Raw genomic sequence first — 19,202 nt, forward strand, 5'->3', positions numbered from 1 at the left:
TAGTGTTCTTTGATGTTAGGGGTTTAGGGTTGTTTGTTGTTAGGGGTTTAAGGTTGTTTCTTGTTGGGGTTTAGTGGTTTTTGTTGTTAGGGTGTTAGTGTTGTTTGATGTTAGGGTGTCAGTGGTTTGTGTTGTTAGGGGGTTAGTGTTGTTTGATGTTAGGGGTTTAGGGTTGTTTGTTGTTAGGGGGTTAGAGTTGTTTGTTGTTAGGGTGTTAGTGTTGTTTGTTGTTAGGGGTTTAGGGTTGTTTGTTGTTAGGGGTTTAAGGTTGTTTCTTGTTGGGGTTTAGTGGTTTTTGTTGTTAGGGTGTTAGTGTTGTTTGATGTTAGGGTGTTAGTGGTTTGTGTTGTTAGGGGGTTAGTGTTGTTTGATGTTAGGGGTTTAGGGTTGTTTGTTGTTAGGGGGTTTGAGTTGTTTGTTGTTAGGGTGTTAGTGTTGTTTGTTAGGGGTTTAGGGTTGTTTGTTGTTAGGGGTTTAAGGTTGTTTCTTGTTGGGGTTTAGTGGTTTTTGTTGCTAGGGGGTTAGTGTTGTTTGTTGTTAGGGTGTTAGTGGTTTGTGTTGTTAGGGTGTTAGTGTTCTTTGATGTTAGGGGTTTAGGGTTGTTTGTTGTTAGGGGTTTAAGGTTGTTTCTTGTTGGGGTTTAGTGGTTTTTGTTGTTAGGGTGTTAGTGTTGTTTGATGTTAGGGTGTTAGTGGTTTGTGTTGTTAGGGGGTTAGTGTTGTTTGATGTTAGGGGTTTAGGGTTGTTTGTTGTTAGGGGGTTTGAGTTGTTTGTTGTTAGGGTGTTAGTGTTGTTTGTTGTTAGGGGTTTAGGGTTGTTTGTTGTTAGGGGTTTAAGGTTGTTTCTTGTTGGGGTTTAGTGGTTTTTGTTGTTAGGGTGTTAGTGTTGTTTGTTGTTAGGGTGTTAGTGGTTTGTGTTGTTAGGGGGTTAGTCTTGTTTGATGTTAGGGGTTTAGGGTTGTTTGTTGTTAGGGGGTTAGAGTTGTTTGTTGTTAGGGTGTTAGTGTTGTTTGTTGTTAGGGGTTTAGGGTTGTTTGTTGTTAGGGGTTTAAGGTTGTTTCTTGTTGGGGTTTAGTGGTTTTTGTTGTTAGGGTGTTAGTGTTGTTTGTTTTTAGGGTGTTAGTGGTTTGTGTTGTTAGGGGGTTAGTGTTGTTTGATGTTAGGGGTTTAGGGTTGTTTGTTGTTAGTGGGTTAGGGTTGTTTGTTGTTAGTGGGTTAGTGTTTTTGGTTTTCAGGGGTTAGGGTTGTTTGTTGTTAGGGTGTTAGTGTTCTTTGTTGTTAGGGGGTTAGGGTTGTTTCTTGTTACGGGGTTAGTGTTGTTTGTTGTTACGGGGTTAGGGTAGTTTCTTGTTAGGGGTTTAGTGTTGTTTTTTGTTAGGGGGTTAGTGTTTGTTGTTAGGGGTTTAGGGTTGTTTCTTGTTGGGGTTTAGTGGTTTTTGTTGTTAGGGTGTTAGTGTTGTTTGATGTTAGGGTGTTAGTGGTTTGTGTTGTTAGGGGGTTAGTGTTGTTTGATGTTAGGGGTTTAGGGTTGTTTGTTGTTAGGGGGTAAGAGTTGTTTGTTGTTAGGGTGTTAGTGTTGTTTGTTGTTAGGGGTTTAGGGTTGTTTGTTGTTAGGGGTTTAAGGTTGTTTCTTGTTGGGGTTTAGTGGTTTTTGTTGTTAGGGTGTTAGTGTTGTTTGTTGTTAGGGTGTTAGTGGTTTGTGTTGTTAGGGGGTTAGTGTTGTTTGATGTTAGGGGTTTAGGGTTGTTTGTTGTTAGGGGTTTAAGGTTGTTTCTTGTTGGGGTTTAGTGGTTTTTGTTGTTAGGTTGTTAGTGTTGTTTGATGTTAGGGGTTTAGGGTTGTTTGTTTTTAGGGGGTTAGAGTTGCTTGTTGTTAGGGTGTTAGTGTTGTTTGATGTTAGGGGTTTAGTGTTGTTTGTTGTTAGGGGTTTAAGGTTGTTTCTTGTTGGGGTTTAGTGGTTTTTGTTGTTAGGGTGTTAGTGTTGTTTGTTGTTAGGGTGTTAGTGGTTTGTGTTTTTAGGGGGTTAGTGTTGTTTGATGTTAGGGGTTTAGGGTTGTTTGTTGTTAGTGGGTTAGGGTTGTTTGTTGTTAGTGGGTTAGTGTTTTTGGTTTTCAGGGGTTAGGGTTGTTTGTTGTTTGGGGGTTAGTGTTTGTTGTTAGGGGGTTAGGGTTGTTTGTTGTTAGGGTGTTAGTGGTTTGTGTTGTTAGGGTGTTAGTGTTGTTTGATGTTAGGGGTTTAGGTTTGTTTGTTGTTAGGGGGTTAGTGTTTGTTGTTAGGGTGTTAGTGTTGTTTGTTAGGGGTTTAGGGTTGTTTGTTGTTAGGGGTTTAAGGTTGTTTCTTGTTGGGGTTTAGTGGTTTTTGTTGTTAGGGGGTTAGTGTTGTTTGTTGTTAGGGTGTTAGTGGTTTGTGTTGTTAGGGTGTTAGTGTTCTTTGATGTTAGGGGTTTAGGGTTGTTTGTTGTTAGGGGTTTAAGGTTGTTTCTTGTTGGGGTTTAGTGGTTTTTGTTGTTAGGGTGTTAGTGTTGTTTGATGTTAGGGTGTTAGTGGTTTGTGTTGTTAGGGGGTTAGTGTTGTTTGAAGTTAGGGGTTTAGGGTTGTTTGTTGTTAGGGGGTTAGAGTTGTTTGTTGTTAGGGTGTTAGTGTTGTTTGTTGTTAGGGGTTTAGGGTTGTTTGTTGTTAGGGGTTTAAGGTTGTTTCTTGTTGGGGTTTAGTGGTTTTTGTTGTTAGGGTGTTAGTGTTGTTTGATGTTAGGGTGTTAGTGGTTTGTGTTGTTAGGGGGTTAGTGTTGTTTGATGTTAGGGGTTTAGGGTTGTTTGTTGTTAGGGGGTTTGAGTTGTTTGTTGTTAGGGTGTTAGTGTTGTTTGTTGTTAGGGGTTTAGGGTTGTTTGTTGTTAGGGGTTTAAGGTTGTTTCTTGTTGGGGTTTAGTGGTTTTTGTTGTTAGGGTGTTAGTGTTGTTTGTTGTTAGGGTGTTAGTGGTTTGTGTTGTTAGGGGATTAGTGTTGTTTGATGTTAGGGGTTTAGGGTTGTTTGTTGTTAGGGGGTTAGAGTTGTTTGTTGTTAGGGTGTTAGTGTTGTTTGTTGTTAGGGGTTTAGGGTTGTTTGTTGTTAGGGGTTTAAGGTTGTTTCTTGTTGGGGTTTAGTGGTTTTTGTTGTTAGGGTGTTAGTGTTGTTTGTTTTTAGGGTGTTAGTGGTTTGTGTTGTTAGGGGGTTAGTGTTGTTTGATGTTAGGGGTTTAGGGTTGTTTGTTGTTAGTGGGTTAGGGTTGTTTGTTGTTAGTGGGTTAGTGTTTTTGGTTTTCAGGGGTTAGGGTTGTTTGTTGTTAGGGTGTTAGTGTTCTTTGTTGTTAGGGGGTTAGGGTTGTTTCTTGTTACGGGGTTAGTGTTGTTTGTTGTTATGGGGTTAGGGTAGTTTCTTGTTAGGGGTTTAGTGTTGTTTTTTGTTAGGGGGTTAGTGTTTGTTGTTAGGGGTTTAGGGTTGTTTCTTGTTGGGGTTTAGTGGTTTTTGTTGTTAGGGTGTTAGTGTTGTTTGATGTTAGGGTGTTAGTGGTTTGTGTTGTTAGGGGGTTAGTGTTGTTTGATGTTAGGGGTTTAGGGTTGTTTGTTGTTAGGTGGTAAGAGTTGTTTGTTGTTAGGGTGTTAGTGTTGTTTGTTGTTAGGGGTTTAGGGTTTTTTGTTGTTAGGGGTTTAAGGTTGTTTCTTGTTGGGGTTTAGTGGTTTTTGTTGTTAGGGGGTTAGTGTTGTTTGTTGTTAGGTTGTTAGTGGTTTGTGTTGTTAGGGTGTTAGTGTTGTTTGATGTTAGGGGTTTAGGGTTGTTTGTTGTTAGGGGTTTAAGGTTGTTTCTTGTTGGGGTTTAGTGGTTTTTGTTGTTAGGGTGTTAGTGTTGTTTGATGTTAGGGTGTTAGTGGTTTGTGTTGTTAGGGGGTTAGTGTTGTTTGATGTTAGGGGTTTAGGGTTGTTTGTTGTTAGGGGGTTAGAGTTGTTTGTTGTTAGGGTGTTAGTGTTGTTTGTTGTTAGAGGTTTAGGGTTGTTTGTTGTTAGGGGTTTAAGGTTGTTTCTTGTTGGGGTTTAGTGGTTTTTGTTGTTAGGGTGTTAGTGTTGTTTGTTGTTAGGGTGTTAGTGGTTTGTGTTGTTAGGGGGTTAGTGTTGTTTGATGTTAGGGGTTTAGGGTTGTTTGTTGTTAGTGGGTTAGGGTTGTTTGTTCTTAGTGGGTTAGTGTTTTTGGTTTTCAGGGGTTAGGGTTGTTTGTTGTTAGGGTGTTAGTGTTCTTTGTTGTTAGGGGTTTAGGGTTGTTTCTTGTTACGGGGTTAGTGTTGTTTGTTGTTACGGGGTTAGGGTAGTTTCTTGTTAGGGGTTTAGTGTTGTTTTTTGTTAGGGGGTTAGTGTTTGTTGTTAGGGGTTTAGGGTTGTTTCTTGTTGGGGTTTAGTGGTTTTTGTTGTTAGGGTGTTAGTGTTGTTTGTTGTTAGGGTGTTAGTGGTTTGTGTTGTTAGGGGGTTAGTGTTGTTTGATGTTAGGGGTTTAGGGTTGTTTGTTGTTAGTGGGTTAGGGTTGTTTGTTGTTAGTGGGTTAGTGTTTTTGGTTTTCAGGGGTTAGGGTTGTTTGTTGTTTGGGGGTTAGTGTTTGTTGTTAGGGGGTTAGGGTTGTTTGTTGTTAGGGTGTTAGTGGTTTGTGTTGTTAGGGTGTTAGTGTTGTTTGATGTTAGGGGTTTAGGGTTGTTTGTTGTTAGGGGTTTAAGGTTGTTTCTTGTTGGGGTTTAGTGGTTTTTGTTGTTAGGGTGTTTGTGTTGTTTGTTGTTAGGGTGTTAGTGGTTTGTGTTGTTAGGGGGTTAGTGTTGTTTGATTTTAGGGGTTTAGGGTTGTTTGTTGTTAGTGGGTTAGGGTTGTTTGTTGTTAGTGGGTTAGTTTTTTTGGTTTTCAGGGGTTAGGGTTGTTTGTTGTTAGGGTGTTAGTGTTCTTTGTTGTTAGGGGGTTAGGGTTGTTTCTTGTTACGGGGTTAGTGTTGTTTGTTGTTACGGGGTTAGGGTAGTTTCTTGTTAGGGGTTTAGTGTTGTTTTTTGTTAGGGGGTTAGTGTTTGTTGTTAGGGGTTTAGGGTTGTTTCTTGTTGGGGTTTAGTGGTTTTTGTTGTTAGGGTGTTAGTGTTGTTTGTTGTTACGGTGTTAGTGGTTTGTGTTGTTAGGGGGTTAGTGTTGTTTGATGTTAGGGGTTTAGGGTTGTTTGTTGTTAGTGGGTTAGGGTTGTTTGTTCTTAGTGGGTTAGTGTTTTTGGTTTTCAGGGGTTAGGGTTGTTTGTTGTTTGGGGGTTAGTGTTTGTTGTTAGGGGGTTAGTGTTGTTTGTTGTTAGGGTGTTAGTGGTTTGTGTTGTTAGGGTGTTAGTGTTGTTTGATGATAGGGGTTTAGGGTTGTTTGTTGTTAGGGGTTTAAGGTTGTTTCTTGTTGGGGTTTAGTGGTTGTTGTTGTTAGGGTGTTAGTGTTGTTTGATGTTAGGGTGTTAGTGGTTTGTGTTGTTAGGGGGTTAGTGTTGTTTGATGTTAGGGGTTTAGGGTTGTTTGTTGTTAGGTGGTAAGAGTTGTTTGTTGTTAGGGTGTTAGTGTTGTTTGTTGTTAGGGGTTTAGGGTTGTTTGTTGTTAGGGGTTTAAGGTTGTTTCTTGTTGGGGTTTAGTGGTTTTTGTTGTTAGGGTGTTAGTGTTGTTTGTTGTTAGGGTGTTAGTGGTTTGTGTTGTTAGGGGGTTAGTGTTGTTTGATGTTAGGGGTTTAGGGTTGTTTGTTGTTAGGGGGTTAGAGTTGTTCGTTGTTAGGGTGTTAGTGTTGTTTGATGTTAGGGGTTTACGGTTGTTTGTTGTTAGGGGTTTAAGGTTGTTTCTTGTTGGGGTTTAGTGGTTTTTGTTGTTAGGGTGTTAGTGTTGTTTGTTGTTAGGGTGTTAGTGGTTTGTGTTGTTAGGGGGTTAGTGTTGTTTGATGTTAGGGGTTTAGGGTTGTTTGTTGTTAGGGGGTTAGTGTTTGTTGTTAGGGTGTTAGTGTTGTTTGTTGTTAGGGGTTTAGGGTTGTTTGTTGTTAGGGGTTTAAAGTTGTTTCTTGTTGGGGTTTAGTGGTTTTTGTTGTTAGGGGGTTAGTGTTGTTTGTTGTTAGGTTGTTAGTGGTTTGTGTTGTTAGGGTGTTAGTGTTGTTTGATGTTAGGGGTTTAGGGTTGTTTGTTGTTAGGGGTTTAAGGTTGTTTCTTGTTGGGGTTTAGTGGTTTTTGTTGTTAGGGTGTTAGTGTTGTTTGATGTTAGGGTGTTAGTGGTTTGTGTTGTTAGGGGGTTAGTGTTGTTTGATGTTAGGGGTTTAGGGTTGTTTGTTGTTAGTGGGTTAGGGTTGTTTGTTCTTAGTGGGTTAGTGTTTTTGGTTTTCAGGGGTTAGGGTTGTTTGTTGTTAGGGTGTTAGTGTTCTTTGTTGTTAGGGGGTTAGGGTTGTTTCTTGTTACGGGGTTAGTGTTGTTTGTTGTTACGGGGTTAGGGTAGTTTCTTGTTAGGGGTTTAGTGTTGTTTTTTGTTAGGGGGTTAGTGTTTGTTGTTAGGGGTTTAGGGTTCTTTCTTGTTGGGGTTTAGTGGTTTTTGTTGTTAGGGTGTTAGTGTTGTTTGTTGTTAGGGTGTTAGTGGTTTGTGTTGTTAGGGGGTTAGTGTTGTTTGATGTTAGGGGTTTAGGGTTGTTTGTTGTTAGTGGGTTAGGGTTGTTTGTTGTTAGTGGGTTAGTGTTTTTGGTTTTCAGGGGTTAGGGTTGTTGGTTGTTTGGGGGTTAGTGTTTGTTGTTAGGGGGTTAGGGTTGTTTGTTGTTAGGGTGTTAGTGGTTTGTGTTGTTAGGGTGTTAGTGTTGTTTGATGTTAGGGGTTTAGGGTTGTTTGTTGTTAGGGGTTTAAGGTTGTTTCTTCTTGGGGTTTAGTGGTTTTTGTTGTTAGGGTGTTAGTGTTGTTTGTTGTTAGGGTGTTAGTGGTTTGTGTTGATAGGGGGTTAGTGTTGTTTGATGTTAGGGGTTTAGGGTTGTTTGTTGCTAGGGGGTTAGAGTTGTTTGTTGTCAGGGTGTTAGTGTTGTTTGTTGTTAGGGGTTTAGGGTTGTTTGTTGTTAGGGGTTTAAAGTTGTTTCTTGTTGGGGTTTAGTGGTTTTTGTTGTTAGGGTGTTAGTGTTGTTTGATGTTAGGGTGTTAGTGGTTTGTGTTGTTAGGGGGTTAGTGTTGTTTGATGTTAGGGGTTTAGGGTTGTTTGTTGTTAGGGGGTTAGAGTTGTTTGTTGTTAGGGTGTTAGTGTTGTTTGTTGTTAGGGGTTTAGGGTTGTTTGTTGTTAGGGGTTTAAGGTTGTTTCTTGTTGGGGTTTAGTGGTTTTTGTTGTTAGGGTGTTAGTGTTGTTTGTTGTTAGGGTGTTAGTGGTTTGTGTTGTTAGGGGGTTAGTGTTGTTTGATGTTAGGGGTTTAGGGTTGTTTGTTGTTAGGGGGTTAGAGTTGTTTGTTGTTAGGGTGTTAGTGTTGTTTGTTGTTAGGGGTTTAAGGTTGTTTGTTGTTAGGGGTTTAAGGTTGTTTCTTGTTGGGGTTTAGTGGTTTTTGTTGTTAGGGTGTTAGTGTTGTTTGTTTTTAGGGTGTTAGTGGTTTGTGTTGTTAGGGGGTTAGTGTTGTTTGATGTTAGGGGTTTAGGGTTGTTTGTTGTTAGTGGGTTAGGGTTGTTTGTTGTTAGTGGGTTAGTGTTTTTGGTTTTCAGGGGTTAGGGTTGTTTGTTGTTAGGGTGTTAGTGTTCTTTGTTGTTAGGGGGTTAGGGTTGTTTCTTGTTACGGGGTTAGTGTTGTTTGTTGTTACGGGGTTAGGGTAGTTTCTTGTTAGGGGTTTAGTGTTGTTTTTTGTTAGGGGGTTAGTGTTTGTTGTTAGGGGTTTAGGGTTGTTTCTTGTTGGGGTTTAGTGGTTTTTGTTGTTAGGGTGTTAGTTTTGTTTGTTGTTAGGGTGTTAGTGGTTTGTGTTGTTAGGGGGTTAGTGTTGTTTGATGTTAGGGGTTTAGGGTTGTTTGTTCTTAGGGGGTTAGTGTTTGTTGTTAGGGTGTTAGTGTTGTTTGTTGTTAGGGGTTTAGGGTTGTTTGTTGTTAGGGGTTTAAGGTTGTTTCTTGTTGGGGTTTAGTGGTTTTTGTTTTTAGGGGGTTAGTGTTGTTTGTTGTTAGGGTGTTAGTGGTTTGTGTTGTTAGGGTGTTAGTGTTGTTTGATGTTAGGGGTTTAGGGTTGTTTGTTGTTAGGGGTTTAAGGTTGTTTCTTGTTGGGGTTTAGTGGTTTTTGTTGTTAGGGTGTTAGTGTTGTTTGATGTTAGGGTGTTAGTGGTTTGTGTTGTTAGGGGGTTAGTGTTGTTTCATGTTAGGGGTTTAGGGTTGTTTGTTGTTAGGGTGTTAGAGTTGTTTGTTGTTAGGGTGTTAGTGTTGTTTGTTGTTAGAGGTTTAGGGTTGTTTGTTGTTAGGGGTTTAAGGTTGTTTCTTGTTGGGGTTTAGTGTTTTTTGTTGTTAGGGTGTTAGTGTTGTTTGTTGTTAGGGTGTTAGTGGTTTGTGTTGTTAGGGGGTTAGTGTTGTTTGATGTTAGGGGTTTAGGGTTGTTTGTTGTTAGTGGGTTAGGGTTGTTTGTTCTTAGTGGGTTAGTGTTTTTGGTTTTCAGGGGTTAGGGTTGTTTGTTGTTAGGGTGTTAGTGTTCTTTGTTGTTAGGGGGTTAGGGTTGTTTCTTGTTACGGGGTTAGTGTTGTTTGTTGTTACGGGGTTAGGGTAGTTTCTTGTTAGGGGTTTAGTGTTGTTTTTTGTTAGGGGGTTAGTGTTTGTTGTTAGGGGTTTAGGGTTGTTTCTTGTTGGGGTTTAGTGGTTTTTGTTGTTAGGGTGTTAGTGTTGTTTGATGTTAGGGTGTTAGTGGTTTGTGTTGTTAGGGGGTTAGTGTTGTTTGATGTTAGGGGTTTAGGGTTGTTTGTTGTTAGGTGGTAAGAGTTGTTTGTTGTTAGGGTGTTAGTGTTGTTTGTTGTTAGGGGTTTAGGGTTGTTTGTTGTTAGGGGTTTAAGGTTGTTTCTTGTTGGGGTTTAGTGGTTTTTGTTGTTAGGGGGTTAGTGTTGTTTGTTGTTAGGTTGTTAGTGGTTTGTGTTGTTAGGGTGTTAGTGTTGTTTGATGTTAGGGGTTTAGGGTTGTTTGTTGTTAGGGCTTTAAGGTTGTTTCTTGTTGGGGTTTAGTGGTTTTTGTTGTTAGGGTGTTAGTGTTGTTTGATGTTAGGGTGTTAGTGGTTTGTGTTGTTAGGGGGTTAGTGTTGTTTGATGTTAGGGGTTTAGGGTTGTTTGTTGTTAGGGTGTTAGAGTTGTTTGTTGTTAGGGTGTTAGTGTTGTTTGTTGTTAGAGGTTTAGGGTTGTTTGTTGTTAGGGGTTTAAGGTTGTTTCTTGTTGGGGTTTAGTGGTTTTTGTTGTTAGAGTGTTAGTGTTGTTTGTTGTTAGGGTGTTAGTGGTTTGTGTTGTTAGGGGGTTAGTGTTGTTTGATGTTAGGGGTTTAGGGTTGTTTGTTGTTAGTGGGTTAGGGTTGTTTGTTCTTAGTGGGTTAGTGTTTTTGGTTTTCAGGGGTTAGGGTTGTTTGTTGTTAGGGTGTTAGTGTTCTTTGTTGTTAGGGGGTTAGGGTTGTTTCTTGTTACGGGGTTAGTGGTGTTTGTTGTTACGGGGTTAGGGTAGTTTCTTGTTAGGGGTCTAGTGTTGTTTTTTGTTAGGGGGTTAGTGTTTGTTGTTAGGGGTTTAGGGTTGTTTCTTGTTGGGGTTTAGTGGTTTTTGTTGTTAGGGTGTTAGTGTTGTTTGTTGTTAGGGTGTTAGTGGTTTGTGTTGTTAGGGGGTTAGTGTTGTTTGATGTTAGGGGTTTAGGGTTGTTTGTTGTTAGTGGGTTAGGGTTGTTTGTTGTTAGTGGGTTAGTGTCTTTGGTTTTCAGGGGTTAGGGTTGTTTGTTGTTTGGGGGTTAGTGTTTGTTGTTAGGGGGTTAGGGTTGTTTGTTGTTAGGGTGTTAGTGGTTTGTGTTGTTAGGGTGTTAGTGTTGTTTGATGTTAGGGGTTTAGGGTTGTTTGTTGTTAGGGGTTTAAGGTTGTTTCTTGTTGGGGTTTAGTGGTTTTTGTTGTTAGGGTGTTTGTGTTGTTTGTTGTTAGGGTGTTAGTGGTTTGTGTTGTTAGGGGGTTAGTGTTGTTTGATGTTAGGGGTTTAGGGTTGTTTGTTGTTAGTGGGATAGGGTTGTTTGTTCTTAGTGGGTTAGTGTTTTTGGTTTTCAGGGGTTAGGGTTGTTTGTTGTTAGGGTGTTAGTGTTCTTTGTTGTTAGGGGGTTAGGGTTGTTTCTTGTTACGGGGTTAGTGGTGTTTGTTGTTACGGGGTTAGGGTAGTTTCTTGTTAGGGGTTTAGTGTTGTTTTTTGTTAGGGGGTTAGTGTTTGTTGTTAGGGGTTTAGGGTTGTTTCTTGTTGGGGTTTAGTGGTTTTTGTTGTTAGGGTGTTAGTGTTGTTTGTTGTTAGGGTGTTAGTGGTTTGTGTTGTTAGGGGGTTAGTGTTGTTTGATGTTAGGGGTTTAGGGTTGTTTGTTGTTAGTGGGTTAGGTTTGTTTGTTGTTAGTGGGTTAGTGTTTTTGGTTTTCAGGGGTTAGGGTTGTTTGTTTTTTGGGGGTTAGTGTTTGTTGTTAGGGGGTTAGGGTTGTTTGTTGTTAGGGTGTTAGTGGTTTGTGTTGTTAGGGTGTTAGTGTTGTTTGATGTTAGGGGTTTAGGGTTGTTTGTTGTTAGGGGTTTAAGGTTGTTTCTTGTTGGGGTTTAGTGGTTTTTGTTGTTAGGGTGTTAGTGTTGTTTGTTGTTAGGGTGTTAGTGGTTTGTGTTGTTAGGGGGTTAATGTTGTTTGATGTTAGGGGTTTAGGGTTGTTTGTTGTTAGTGGGTTAGGGTTGTTTGTTGTTAGTGGGTTAGTGTTTTTGGTTTTCAGGGGTTAGGGTTGTTTGTTGTTTGGGGGTTAGTGTTTGTTGTTAGGGGGTTAGGGTTGTTTGTTGTTAGGGTGTTAGTGGTTTGTGTTGTTAGGGTGTTAGTGTTGTTTGATGTTAGGGGTTTAGGGTTGTTTGTTGTTAGGGGTTTAAGGTTGTTTCTTGTTGGGGTTTAGTGGTTTTTGTTGTTAGGGTGTTAGTGTTGTTTGTTGTTAGGGTGTTAGTGGTTTGTGTTGTTAGGGGGTTAGTGTTGTTTGATGTTAAGGGTTTAGGGTTGTTTGTTGTTAGGGGGTTAGTGTTTGTTGTTAGGGTGTTAGTGTTGTTTGTTGTTAGGGGTTTAGGGTTGTTTGTTGTTAGGGGTTTAAGGTTGTTTCTTGTTGGGGTTTAGTGGTTTTTGTTGTTAGGGTGTTAGTGTTGTTTGTTGTTAGGGTGTTAGTGGTTTGTGTTGTTAGGGGGTTAGTGTTGTTTGATGTTAGGGGTTTAGGGTTGTTTGTTGTTAGGGGGTTAGTGTTTGTTGTTAGGGTGTTAGTGTTGTTTGTTGTTGGGGTTTAGGGTTGTTTGTTGTTAGGGGTTTAAGGTTGTTTCTTGTTGGGGTTTAGTGGTTTTTGTTGTTAGGGGGTTAGTGTTGTTGGTTGTTAGGTTGTTAGTGGTTTGTGTTGTTAGGGTGTTAGTGTTGTTTGATGTTAGGGGTTTAGGGTTGTTTGTTGTTAGGGGTTTAAGGTTGTTTCTTGTTGGGGTTTAGTGGTTTTTGTTGTTAGGGTGTTAGTGTTGTTTGATGTTAGGGTGTTAGTGGTTTGTGTTGTTAGGGGGTTAGTGTTGTTTGATGTTAGGGGTTTAGGGTTGTTTGTTGTTAGGGGGTTAGTGTTTGTTGTTAGGGTGTTAGTGTTTGTTGTTAGGGGTTTAGGGTTGTTTGTTGTTAGGGGTTTAAGGTTGTTTCTTGTTGGGGTTTAGTGGTTTTTGTTGTTAGGGGGTTAGTGTTGTTTGTTGTTAGGTTGTTAGTGGTTTGTGTTGTTAGGGTGTTAGTGTTGTTTGATGTTAGGGGTTTAGGGTTGTTTGTTGTTAGGGGTTTAAGGTTGTTTCTTGTTGGGGTTTAGTGGTTTTTGTTGTTAGGGTGTTAGTGTTGTTTGATCTTAGGGTGTTAGTGGTTTGTGTTGTTAGGGGTTAGTGTTGTTTGATGTTAGGGGTTTAGGGTTGTTTGTTGTTAGGGGGTTAGAGTTGTTTGTTGTTAGGGTGTTAGTGTTCTTTGTTGTTAGGGGGTTAGGGTTGTTTCTTGTTACGGGGTTAGTGTTGTTTGTTGTTACGGGGTTAGGGTAGTTTCTTGTTAGGGGTTTAGTGTTGTTTTTTGTTAGGGGGTTAGTGTTTGTTGTTAGGGGTTTAGGGTTGTTTCTTGTTGGGGTTTAGTGGTTTTTGTTGTTAGGGTGTTAGTGTTGTTTGTTGTTAGGGTGTTAGTGGTTTGTGTTGTTAGGGGGTTAGTGTTGTTTGATGTTAGGGGTTTAGGGTTGTTTGTTGTTAGTGGGTTAGGGTTGTTTGTTGTTAGTGGGTTAGTGTCTTTGGTTTTCAGGGGTTAGGGTTGTTTGTTGTTTGGGGGTTAGTATTTGTTGTTAGGGGGTTAGGGTTGTTTGTTGTTAGGGTGTTAGTGGTTTGTGTTGTTAGGGTGTTAGTGTTGTTTGATGTTAGGGGTTTAGGGTTGTTTGTTGTTAGGGGTTTAAGGTTGTTTCTTGTTGGGGTTTAGTGGTTTTTGTTGTTAGGGTGTTTGTGTTGTTTGTTGTTAGGGTGTTAGTGGTTTGTGTTGTTAGGGGGTTAGTGTTGTTTGATGTTAGGGGTTTAGGGTTGTTTGTTGTTAGTGGGTTAGGGTTGTTTGTTGTTAGTGGGTTAGTTTTTTTGGTTTTCAGGGGTTAGGGTTGTTTGATGTTAGGGTGTTAGTATTCTTTGTTGTTAGGGGGTTAGGGTTGTTTCTTGTTACGGGGTTAGTTTTGTTTGTTGTTACGGGGTTAGGGTAGTTTCTTGTTAGGGGTTTAGTGTTGTTTTTTGTTAGGGGGTTAGTGTTTGTTGTTAGGGGTTTAGGGTTGTTTCTTGTTGGGGTTTAGTGGTTTTTGTTGTTAGGGTGTTAGTGTTGTTTGTTGTTAGGGTGTTAGTGGTTTGTGTTGTTAGGGGGATAGTGTTGTTTGATGTTAGGGGTTTAGGGTTGTTTGTTGTTAGTGGGTTAGGGTTGTTTGTTCTTAGTGGGTTAGTGTTTTTGGTTTTCAGGGGTTAGGGTTGTTTGTTGTTTGGGGGTTAGTGTTTGTTGTTAGGGGGTTAGTGTTGTTTGTTGTTAGGGTGTTAGTGGTTTGTGTTGTTAGGGTGTTAGTGTTGTTTGATGTTAGGGGTTTAGGGTTGTTTGTTGTTAGGGGTTTAAGCTTGTTTCTTGTTGGGGTTTAGTGGTTTTTGTTGTTAGGGTGTTAGTGTTGTTTGATGTTAGGGTGTTAGTGGTTTGTGTTGTTAGGGGGTTAGTGTTGTTTGATGTTAGGGGTTTAGGGTTGTTTGTTGTTAGGTGGTAAGAGTTGTTTGTTGTTAGGGTGTTAGTGTTGTTTGTTGTTAGGGGTTTAGGGTTGTTTGTTGTTAGGGGTTTAAGGTTGTTTCTTGTTGGGGTTTAGTGGTTTTTGTTGTTAGGGTGTTAGTGTTGTTTGCTGTTAGGGTGTTAGTGGTTTGTGATGTTAGGGGGTTAGTGTTGTTTGATGTTAGGGGTTTAGGGTTGTTTGTTGTTAGGGGGTTAGAGCTGTTCGTTGTTACGGTGTTAGTGTTGTTTGATGTTAGGGGTTTAGGGTTGTTTGTTGTTGGGGTTTAGTGGTTTTTGTTGTTAGGGTGTTAGTGTTGTTTGTTGTTAGGGTGTTAGTGGTTTGTGTTGTTAGGGGGTTAGTGTTGTTTGATGTTAGGGGTTTAGGGTTGTTTGTTGTTAGGGGGTTAGTGTTTGTTGTTAGGGGTTTAGGGTTGTTTCTTGTTGGGGTTTAGTGGTTTTTGTTGTTAGGGTGTTAGTGTTGTTTGTTGTTAGGGTGTTAGTGGTTTGTGTTGTTAGGGGGTTAGTGTTGTTTGATGTTAGGGGTTTAGGGTTGTTTGTTGTTAGGGGGTTAGTGTTTGTTGTTAGGGTGTTAGTGTTGTTTGTTGTTAGGGGTTTAGGGTTGTTTGTTGTTAGGGGTTTAAGGTTGTTTCTTGTTGGGGTTTAGTGGTTTTTGTTGTTAGGGGGTTAGTGTTGTTTGTTGTTAGGGTGTTAGTGGTTTCTGTTGTTAGGGGGTTAGTGTTGTTTGATGTTAGGGGTTTAGGGTTGTTTGTTGTTAGTGGGTTAGGGTTGTTTGTTGTTAGTGGGTTAGTGTTTTTGTTTTCAGGGGTTAGGGTTGTTTGTTGTTTGGGGGTTAGTGTTTGTTGTTAGGGGGTTAGGGTTGTTTGTTGTTAGGGTGTTAGTGGTTTGTGTTGTTAGGGTGTTAGTGTTGTTTGATGTTAGGGGTTTAGGGTTGTTTGTTGTTAGGGGTTTAAGGTAGTTTCTTGTTGGGGTTTAGTGGTTTTTGTTGTTAGGGTGTTAGTGTTGTTTGTTGTTAGGGTGTTAGTGGTTTGTGTTGTAAGGGGGTTAGTGTTGTTTGATGTTAGGGGTTTAGGGTTGTTTGTTGTTAGGGGGTTAGAGTTGTTTGTTGTTAGGGTGTTAGTGTTGTTTGTTGTTAGGGGTTTAGGGTTGTTTGTTGTTAGGGTTTTAAGTTTGTTTCTTGTTGGGGTTTAGTGGTTTTTGTTGTTAGGGTGTTAGTGGTTTGTGTTGTTAGGGGGTTAGTGTTGTTTGATGTTAGGGGTTTAGGGTTGTTTGTTGTTAGGGGGTTAGAGTTGTTTGTTGTTAGGGTGTTAGTGTTGTTTGTTGTTAGGGGTTTAGGGTTGTTTGTTGTTAGGGGTTTAAGGTTGTTTCTTGTTGGGGTTTAGTGGTTTTTGTTGTTAGGGTGTTAGTGTTGTTTGTTGTTAGGGTGTTAGTGGTTTGTGTTGTTAGGGGGTTAGTGTTGTTTGATGTTAGGGGTTTAGGGTTGTTTGTTGTTAGGGGTTTAAGGTTGTTTCTTGTTGGGGTTTAGTGGTTTTTGTTGTTAGGGTGTTAGTGTTGTTTGATGTTAAGGGTTTAGGGTTGTTTGTTTTTAGGGGGTTAGAGTTGTTTGTTGTTAGGGTGTTAGTGTTGTTTGATGTTAGGGGTTTAGGGTTGTTTGTTGTTAGCGGTTTAAGGTTGTTTCTTGTTGGGGTTTAGTGGTTTTTGTTGTTAGGGTGTTAGTGTTGTTTGTTGTTAGGGTGTTAGTGGTTTGTGTTGTTAGGGGGTTAGTGTTGTTTGATGTTAGGGGTTTAGGGTTGTTTGTTGTTAGTGGGTTAGGGTTGTTTGTTGTTAGTGGGTTAGTGTTTTTGGTTTTCAGGGGTTAGGGTTGTTTGTTGTTTGGGGGTTAGTGTTTGTTGTTAGGGGTTTAGGGTTGTTTGTTGTTAGGGTGTTAGTGGTTTGTGTTGTTAGGTTGTTAGTGTTGTTTGATGTTAGGGGTTTAGGGTTGTTTGTTGTTAGGGTGTTAGTGTTGTTTGTTGTTAGGGTGTTAGTGGTTTGTGTTGTTAGGGGGTTAGTGTTGTTTGATGTTAGGGGTTTAAGGTTTTTTGTTGTTAGGGGGTTAGTGTTTGTTGTTAGGGTGTTAGTGTTGTTTGTTGTTAGGGGTTTAGGGTTGTTTGTTGTTAGTGGGTTAGGGTTGTTTGTTCTTAGTGGGTTAGTGTTTTTGGTTTTCAGGGGTTAGGGTTGTTTGTTGTTAGGGTGTTAGTGTTCTTTGTTGTTAGGGGGTTAGGGTTGTTTCTTGTTACGGGGTTAGTGTTGTTTGTTGTTACGGGGTTAGGGTAGTTTCTTGTTAGGGGTTTAGTGTTGTTTTTTGTTAGGGGGTTAGTGTTTGTTGTTAGGGGTTTAGGGTTGTTTCTGGTTGGGGTGTAGTGGTTTTTGTTGTTAGGGTGTTAGTGTTGTTTGTTCTTAGGGTGTTAGTGGTTTGTGTTGTTAGGGGGTTAGTGTTGTTTGATGTTAGGGGTTTAGGGTTGTTTGTTGTTAGTGGGTTAGGGTTGTTTGTTGTTAGTGGGTTACTGTTTTTGGTTTTCAGGGGTTAGGGTTGTTTGTTGTTTGGGGGTTAGTGTTTGTTGTTAGGGGGTTAGTGTTGTTTGTTGTTAGGGTGTTAGTGGTTTGTGTTGTTAGGGTGTTAGTGTTGTTTGATGTTAGGGGTTTAGGGTTGTTTGTTGTTAGGGGTTTAAGGTTGTTTCTTGTTGGGGTTTAGTGGTTTTTGTTGTTAGGGTGTTAGTGTTGTTTGATGTTAGGGTGTTAGTGGTTTGTGTTGTTAGGGGGTTAGTGTTGTTTGATGTTAGGGGTTTAGGGTTGTTTGTTGTTAGTGGGTTAGGGTTGTTTGTTGTTAGTGGGTTAGTGTTTTTGGTTTTCAGGGGTTAGGGTTGTTTGTTGTTTGGGGGTTAGTGTTTGTTGTTAGGGGGTTAGGGTTGTTTGTTGTTAGGGTGTTAGTGGTTTGTGTTGTTAGGGTGTTAGTGTTGTTTGATGTTAGGGGTTTAGGGTTGTTTGTTGTTAGGGGTTTAAGGTTGTTTCTTGTTGGGGTTTAGTGGTTTTTGTTGTTAGGGTGTTAGTGTTGTTTGTTGTTAGGGTGTTAGTGGTTTGTGTTGTTAGGGGGTTAGTGTTGTTTGATGTTAGGGGTTTAGGGTTGTTTGTTGTTAGGGGGTTAGTGTTTGTTGTTAGGGTGTTAGTGTTGTTTGTTGTTAGGGGTTTAGGGTTGTTTGTTGTTAGCGGTTTAAGGTTGTTTCTTGTTGGGGTTTAGTGGTTTTTGTTGTTAGGGGGTTAGTGTTGTTTGTTGTTAGGGTGTTAGTGGTTTGTGTTGTTAGGGTGTTAGTGTTGTTTGATGTTAGGGGTTTAGGGTTGTTTGTTGTTAGGGGTTTAAGGTTGTTTCTTGTTGGGGTTTAGTGGTTTTTGTTGTTAGGGTGTTAGTGTTGTTTGATGTTAGGGTGTTAGTGGTTTGTGTTGTTAGGGGGTTAGTGTTGTTTGATGTTAGGGGTTTAGGGTTGTTTGTTGTTAGGGGGTTAGAGTTGTTTGTTGTTAGGGTGTTAGTGTTGTTTGTTGTTAGAGGTTTAGGGTTGTTTGTTGTTAGGGGATTAAGGTTGTTTCTTGTTGGGGTTTAGTGGTTTTTGTTGTTAGGGTGTTAGTGTTGTTTGTTGTTAGGGTGTTAGTGGTTTGTGTTGTTAGGGGGTTAGTGTTGTTTGATGTTAGGGGTTTAGGGTTGTTTGTTGTTAGTGGGTTAGGGTGTTTTGTTCTTAGTGGGTTAGTGTTTTTGGTTTTCAGGGGTTAGGGTTGTTAGTTGTTAGGGTGTTAGTGTTCTTTGTTGTTAGGGGGTTAGGGTTGTTTCTTGTTACGGGGTTAGTGTTGTTTGTTGTTACGGGGTTAGGGTAGTTTCTTGTTAGGGGTCTAGTTTTGTTTTTTGTTAGGGGGTTAGTGTTTGTTGTTAGGGGTTTAGGGTTGTTTCTTGTTGGGGTTTAGTGGTTTTTGTTGTTAGGGTGTTAGTGTTGTTTGTTGTTAGGGTGTTAGTGGTTTGTGTTGTTAGCGGGTTAGTGTTGTTTGATGTTAGGGGTTTAGGGTTGTTTGTTGTTAGTGGGTTAGGGTTGTTTGTTGTTAGTGGGTTAGTGTTTTTGGTTTTCAGGGGTTAGGGTTGTTTGTTGTTTGGGGGTTAGTGTTTGTTGTTAGGGGGTTAGTGTTGTTTGTTGTTAGGGTGTTAGTGGTTTGTGTTGTTAGGGTGTTAGTGTTGTTTGATGTTAGGGGTTTAGGGTTGTTTGTTGTTAGGGGTTTAAGGTTGTTTCTTGTTGGGGTTTAGTGGTTTTTGTTGTTAGGGTGTTAGTGTTGTTTGTTGTTAGGGTGTTAGTGGTTTGTGTTGTAAGGGGGTTAGTGTTGTTTGATGTTAGGGGTTTAGGGTTGTTTGTTGTTAGGGGGTTAGAGTTGTTTGTTGTTAGGGTGTTAGTGTTGTTTGTTGTTAGGGGTTTAGGGTTGTTTGTTGTTAGGGTTTTAAGGTTGTTTCTTGTTGGGGTTTAGTGGTTTTTGTTGTTAGGGTGTTAGTGGTTTGTGTTGTTAGGGGGTTAGTGTTGTTTGATGTTAGGGGTTTAGGGTTGTTTGTTGTTAGGGGGTTAGAGTTGTTTGTTGTTAGGGTGTTAGTGTTGTTTGTTGTTAGGGTGTTAGTGGTTTGTGTTGTTAGGGGGTTAGTGTTGTTTGATGTTAGGGGTTTAGGGTTGTTTGTTGTTAGTGGGTTAGGGTTGTTTGTTGTTAGTGGGTTAGTGTTTTTGTTTTCAGGGGTTAGGGTTGTTTGTTGTTTGGGGGTTAGTGTTTGTTGTTAGAGGGTTAGGGTTGTTTGTTGTTAGGGTGTTAGTGGTTTGTGTTGTTAGGGTGTTAGTGTTGTTTGATGTTAGGGGTTTAGGGTTGTTTGTTGTTAGGGGTTTAAGGTTGTTTCTTGTTGGGGTTTAGTGGTTTTTGTTGTTAGGGTGTTAGTGTTGTTTGTTGTTAGGGTGTTAGTGGTTTGTGTTGTAAGGGGGTTAGTGTTGTTTGATGTTAGGGGTTTAGGGTTGTTTGTTGTTAGGGGGTTAGAGTTGTTTGTTGTTAGGGTGTTAGTGTTGTTTGTTGTTAGGGGTTTAGGGTTGTTTGTTGTTAGGGTTTTAAGGTTGTTTCTTGTTGGGGTTTAGTGGTTTTTGTTGTTAGGGTGTTAGTGGTTTGTGTTGTTAGGGGGTTAGTGTTGTTTGATGTTAGGGGTTTAGGGTTGTTTGTTGTTAGGGGTTTAAGGTTGTTTCTTGTTGGGGTTTAGTGGTTTTTGTTGTTAGGGTGTTAGTGTTGTTTGATGTTAGGGGTTTAGGGTTGTTTGTTTTTAGGGGGTTAGAGTTGTTTGTTGTTAGGGTGTTAGTGTTGTTTGATGTTAGGGGTTTAGGGTTGTTTGTTGTTAGGGGTTTAAGGTTGTTTCTTGTTGGGGTTTAGTGGTTTTTGTTGTTAGGGTGTTAGTGTTGTTTGTTGTTAGGGTGTTAGTGGTTTGTGTTGTTAGGGGGTTAGTGTTGTTTGATGTTAGGGGTTTAGGGTTGTTTGTTGTTAGTGGGTTAGGGTTGTTTGTTGTTAGTGGGTTAGTGTTTTTGGTTTTCAGGGGTTAGGGTTGTTTGTTGTTTGGGGGTTAGTGTTTGTTGTTAGGGGGTTAGGGTTGTTTGTTGTTAGGGTGTTAGTGGTTTGTGTTGTTAGG

This window comes from Elephas maximus, chromosome 20 (assembly GCF_024166365.1).
Source record: "Elephas maximus indicus isolate mEleMax1 chromosome 20, mEleMax1 primary haplotype, whole genome shotgun sequence".
In the NCBI taxonomy this organism is placed as follows: Eukaryota; Metazoa; Chordata; class Mammalia; order Proboscidea; family Elephantidae; genus Elephas; species Elephas maximus.